Here is a 6,820-nt window from a genome sequence, read left to right on the forward strand (position 1 = left end):
GAGGAGGTACATCTATGTGAAAAACATGTCAAGGACATATTGTGATTGTGCAAAAGTAATAGCTATTTTTGAAACCTATTCACCCCATGATTGGGTTGACCATAAAAGATAATTATTAAAAACATAAAATGATAAGCCTCTATAAATAACAAAGCAAAACTGATTTATTGAAATATTTATAGGCTGTGCTTTCATAAAAATACAGTAAGGCGGCATACAGCCGTAATTCTATACTTCTGCAGTTTCCCCACAGTCCAGTAGCCATTTATATGCTATGAAATGCATCTTTTTCTATTTAACCCATTTATGTGAATAAGCAAGATCCCCAGAAGCTGGATGTCATAGGACTATGATGGGATGAGGCACAAATCTGTTTCCAAGTAGAAATAGCTTTGAATTTTGATGCCTATAACCAATTAAAGGATTTGCACTTTGATCCAAAGTATGGCTAAGCTGCCCATTTCGAAGTGCATCAAGTTCTTTCAAGCGATATCTAGCATTATGTAATGTTACCACAAGCTTGATATGACTATTCATTTTATTGTCATGCATTTGGTAATAATAATAATATAAATGTTGGTGGTCTGGTCGAATGGGTATTTATTATTCTTCCCTTCCCTTCTTTATCATTGATCACAATACCTCTGCCTGATGAAATTTTGGTGAATCAGATATGTACCTTCCCACATTTTTTTTTTTTAAATCCCTGCAAACCAGCCACATTTGTGCTCAGAGAAGCGTGGATTTTCAGGTAGAGTCCTGGCAGTCAAGTCCACAAATGAAACACATGACATCTCATATTTTCTTCTGTGGGAACTTTGGAACTTCCTGTTTTGTACTATAGATATAAACCAGGGACAAGGGACTCTTGCTGGAAGAATGATAAAGCTCCCCTTTAAGGCAATTGTGAGATCTATACTGTTGTTGTTGTTGTTGTTTAGTTGTTTAGTCGTGTCCGACTCTTCGTGACCCCATGGACCAGAGCACGCCAGGCACTTCTGTCTTCCACTGCCTCCCGCAGTTTAGTCAAACTCATGTTTGTAGCTTTGAGAACACTGTCCAACCACCTCGTCCTCTGTTGTCCCCTTCTCCTTATGCCCTCAATCTTTCCCAGCATCAAGGTCTTTTCCAGGGAGTCTTCTATTCTCATGAGGTGGCCAAAGTATTGGAGCCTCAGCTTCAGGATCTGTCCTTCCAGTGAGCACTCAGGGCTAATTTCATTAAGAATGGATAGGTTTGATCTTCTTGCAGTACATGGGACTCTCAAGAGTCTCCTCCAGCATCATAATTCTAAAGCATCAATTCTGTACTGTATCATGAGTCAAAGGCAGCTAGGACAAGGGGCAAAACATCTGGACTCCCATGCTTTGGGGAGGGGGCAAAAATATTGCACAAAATCTTGCCTTTATTTGAAAGTAAATACTTGTTTCTCTTTGTTCATGATTGTGTATTTTCAATGTAGTGTTCATATCATGTATTAAGTAAAATTCTCTACTCCAGTTGTAATGAAAATTGCTTCACAGGGAAATCAGTAAAGGTCTCACCTCTAAATTTACATGCCCTGCAGTGTTAATCTCTTCATTTCAGCCTTATTTTCCGAAGGTGACTGATCTCTCAGTGATAAGGCAAAACACAGCCTGCTGAAAACAGATCACAAAATGCTCACGCAAAACAGCAAGCTTGAAATCACCCCAAGCAGGAAAGCCTCAGTGAAAGTTTCTGCCTCACATGCTCATTAATCCCAAGAGTTTGTAGTTTCGAAGTGACACACTGCCTATGCATTTAACTTTTCAGGTGAATCTCTTTAGCAGTAGCTTTTAGAGAGCAAGGTGGTTTCAAAGACCAAAGCAGGCTTTGTGTGCACATTCAGCATAGCCCTCCGTAAGTAAGTATGCTCACTGCTGGCTTGCTGAGGCTGAATTCACTTTACAGGGCCTGACTAGAAGGTAGCCTAAGCAGATATGGTCTGCACAGCTCATAATCTCTCCAAGCCGAGTGTGCCCTCCAGCAGACCTGCTGGCTGCTTGACAACTTCCCCCATGCAGTTTAGGCAATCCAAGACAAGCAGTAAAAACAGGTGATTCATTATATTGCTGATGATGGCTGCAGGCTGCACGATCACTTTCATGCATCAGGGTTTAATGCAGACCTGAGGCAGGAAAGCTCAGGTCTTCAAAAGCTCTGGGTCTTTCCACACTTGCCTTTTATAGTTGCTGTTTGATCTTACATTTGTAGGAGTGGATTTAGGACTGATTGTGGGCACCTTCAGTCATACGTTGCTGCTATTACAGAGCGAGTGAGGTTTTAATTCCCACACTAATGGTGGGTTGTGCCTGAATTGAAAAAAGTCCTATGGTTATAGTCACACCCTCAACGTTCCTTCAGTCAGTAAATGTCAGAGTTAGGAGCATGTGTATGGGGAGAGTCATTTTTTAAAAAAAATAGTATTCCAGAACTCTCACGTTGTGGATTTATAGGAGGTTAGAATAGGTTAGCTGTAACTCTGTGTGTCTGAGCTACAGCTCATCCCAGAACACCCATTGCAATCAGGCATTTTCTTCTCAGACACTGTCATGCAGGGACTAGGTGGGGGGAGGGGGGAGAAAGAAAAAGGGGGAAGTTGCCTTTTGACCACAGAAATCCTCGCAGGATGCCATTGCTGAGATGATAAATTTATTGACTATAATGTAATTCAAGAATACTACGTATTAATGCAAAGAAATCAAAAGGAATGACTTAACCTCTGGAATGTATCTCCTGAAATCTCCATAAAGCCTTATGGAGGTTTCATTTTGTCTAAATATCTTGCAGGTCAGCAAGTGAGACTCCCACTCGCTGCACACAGAAAGTGGGAGGATACTTGGACTCATGCCACTCATATGAAGCTACAGAGGATCCATTACAGAACTTGTCGGGTGCAAACTCAGCGCCTGTGTGACCAAGGGTGACTCAGTTCCATCTCCAGGCCTGAACCCCAGATTGGAATGGCTCTAAACTGTCTCACTAAGCTGTAAATTCCCACTAAACTGGGCTTTGCTATGTTTTCTCCGCAGATATACATGCAAATATATAGTGTTCATAATTTCAACAAAATAGATGCAAAATAAAACCTATCAAAGTATTGCCCACCTGTGGGTTTTGGAGTTCATTACAACCTGTTATCAACAGAGGTCACTGCTGCACTTTGAGACTATACGAAAAACATTCCATTACAAACAGATGGAAGGAGAATCATTGCAGAGAGAGAGAGAGAGAGAGAGAGAGAGAGAGAGAGAGAGATGGAATTGTTTTGTTTGAAAGCTCAGGATTTGGGAGTTTATAGGTGAGGGTGATTACAGAGTACAAAAAGTGGCACATTATACCATCCCTGCCTTTAGACTCCAGAGAGTGGAATCTGTGTTATCCATAGGAGTGGAATCTATAGGAAGGGATAGTATAGGAGGAGAGAAAAAGTCCATCTCTTTATTTGGGTGTTCCATGCATAGATATTCTGCCTGCAGTCTGTGTGATTTTCTTTTTCCAGTGACACGTTCAATTTAATTTCAGTGATGCATGGTTCCTATTAGGAACTTTAAGCGCTCCTGCCTGCTATTTCTTCTGTGTATGCCAGGAGAAAACATCTGAGAGCAAGGCAAACCCCTAGACGATCATCTGTCTTTCTGGCAAGGAATAAACATCACATTAGATTTTGCGAGAGGCAGACATATGAAACGCATCAGTCAGAGTGTTCTCTCATTTTGAAGCCAAGGATGAATGAGTGAATTACTTTCATTACATTTTTAAAGAAGGAATGACTCGGGCTTGGATTCAAACATTTAAAAGTTGAGGGGGAACTATGAATTGGTACTGGTGTAGAGAAAATTGTCTTATTTGTGATGAATAGGAAGGAGATGAATTACACTTGATATTGATAAATAAGAGAATAATCATACTGCAAGGCAGTTATACATTTCAGCTCCCTGCCATGATTTCAGGGAGGGTCTTTACACACAAGACCAAATTGGTAGGTTTTTCTAATTGCTTTGTATAAGTTAGAGACAAGAGAGCAGGTGGGTGAACCATCACTATGATGCATGTGTTCACTCAACCCAAGTCAGTTGTTAGCACCAGTCACAAAAATTACCTTTTCATAAACCCCAAAGAACCATAGCTTTGCTGTTCAGAGGCTAATAAATTGAATCATCGTTTAAAAAGAAATAGATGCTGGTACTATTTAAAATAGCCTGATGTCCACCACCACCCCTGAAAGTGAATAGGCAGGCACTTCTAGAATACACACCTAAATTTTCTCCATCGAAAATATGGCACTAAGGACAGGGCCTGCTTAGTGGTGACACCACAACTATGGAACATGCTCCTGGGTCAGATCTCTCAGGTTCCATTTCTTCCTGTTATCAGATGGTCTTTAAAGACATTGATGACAGGCATCAAATCAATAATTTGTTTTATACTGCTTTTGACTGCTTTTGCATATTGCTACTGCTGTTATATAAATATTTTAAATATTTGTATTTCATAATTCTATTGTGTACTGTGTTTCTTTTTATTTCCCCTATATTAGAGTTTCTGCTGGGTGGTTGTTGTTTGCACAGCATATATGGTGATGCATGGTATCTCAGTTAATCACAGATAAGAGTAGACACCTTTCTTAAAATTCAAAGGAAATCCATTACCTCAAATATTGTTTACTTTGACTCATTTGATTACTTTGACTCACTAGCTCTCCAAATATGCAGCATGCAATATTATTTCAGCCAACTGACCATTTAAAAGTGCCACCTTCCTCTCTATATCTACAGTACAAATAATATGAGGACCCGACTCTGCCATATTAGCAGGTTGGAAAGGGTTGGATTTTTTTCTACTCCAAGCTAAAATTCCAATGTAAAATGTCCAAAAGCTGCAGTGCAGGTGACAATGTAGACTTCTGTTTAAATTCTGCAATGAAAAGTGAACCAGGGATATAATTTTACCCACTTGTTTTTGCATCAGAAGAAGAGCATTTAGGTTTGTTTCCCTGGTGTTTTTTTCCAAAGTCCAGGGATCTTTTTATTTATTTATCCCAATACTTTAACATGGGTTAGAACAGGCTTCCTCAACCTTGGCCCTCCAGATGTTTTGAGACTACAATTCCCATCATCCCTGACTATTGGTTCTGCTAGCTAGGGATCATGGGAGTTGTAGGCCAAAAACATATGGAGGGCCAAGGTTGAGAAAGCCTTGGTTAGAACAAAGAGCGCCCAAGTGACAAAAATCAACAGATTTGGTTGTTGTTTTTGTTGTTGTTGTTTCATCCTAGGCTATTTTTCATTTTCAAAAAGAAAACTCTGGGTATTTAAAACCTATATAACTTAGATCCATTTTTTGTTGGGATGGGATTACCAGAACAAAAAGATCTATCATTCTTTCTAACAGTGGAACTCACCTAACTGGACTGTAGTGGTATCAGAAAGCTTGAGGGAAACCCAAAGCTTGCAGAAGTACCAAAATATATACTTAGGAAACAAAAACCTAAGGGAGATGGTGGGAAAAACCTTCACAAACCAAAACAGCCAAAGAAGAACTGAATGGCCACAGAAGGCTGAGTTGGGTGGGAAAGAGGAGGCATGGTATGTATTGTCCTGAAAGCATCCATGGCAGACTAGCTAGAACCCTGAACAGGACCACTCCACACTGCAACATTTTGTTGTAGTAGTACCCCCACTACTCAACACCTGATAGATATTAAAATATATATAAACTCCATAAAGCCAGTATATCTCTGAATTCTAAATACCGGAGTCATACAATAGAGAAATAACACTGCTTGTTTTATGCCCTGATTTTGAATATCTGTAGGTTTCTGGCTGGCTGTTGTTGGAAGAAGAATGAAGGATTAAGAACATAAGAAGAGACCTGCTGGTCAAGACCTCCTTGTCCAGCATCCTATTATCACAGTGGCCGGGACACAGGTGGCGCTGTGGTCTAAACCATTGAGCCTCTTGAGCTTGCCGGTCGGAAGGTCGGATGTTCAAATCCCCATGATGGGGTGAGCTCCCATTGCTCTGTCCCACCTCCTGCCAACCTAGCAGTTTGAAAGCACACCAGTGTAAGTAGATTAATAGGTACAGCTGTGGCGGGAATATAAATGGTGTTTCCATGCGCTCTGGCTTCTGTCACGGTGTTCCAAAACAGTTTAGTCATGCTGGCCGGATTACCCGGAAAGCTGTCTGTGGACAAACACCGGCTCCCTTGGCCTGAAGCAAGATGAGCGCCGCACCCCATCGTCGCCTTTGACTGGACTTAACTGTCTAGGGGTCCTTTACCTTTACCTTTACCTTATCTATCACAGTGGCCAACTAAATGTTCATGAGAAGCCTGCAAACAGGATATATTAGATGGATCTTGCCCTGATCCATGAAGGCAATTGTTACATTCCTTCTTTCTTTTTTAAATCAACCACATAACTTTTACTTTAATGCATAAGTTGTAAACAGATCTCAAAGGAGGCGAACTTCTCATAAAAGCAGACCTGGAGGTGTGTTTGCCTAACTCAGAATTAACTTTCTATTCAAGTTCTTCCACTTTCACTGCCTCGAGAGTTCAAGTTTCAACCTTTTTTCTCTGCTTTACTTGAAAGGAAGTTTCAGGTACGTAACCAGTTTGCTCGGTTGGGAAAAGAAAGGATGATGTCAAATGGGGGTGGTGTCAAAGTGCAGGCATCTCACTCCTGGTTTCACAAGAGAATTGGCTGGATTCAGCCTGGTCCAGCATGAACCCTGAGCCTCAGAAACACAAGTTAAAACCACAGTTCACCTGGAGACTCCCATGCTAGGCAGCT

The sequence above is a fragment of the Podarcis gaigeae genome, assembly GCF_964106915.1.
Source record: "Podarcis gaigeae genome assembly, chromosome: 4".
NCBI classification, from domain to species: Eukaryota; Metazoa; Chordata; class Lepidosauria; order Squamata; family Lacertidae; genus Podarcis; species Podarcis gaigeae.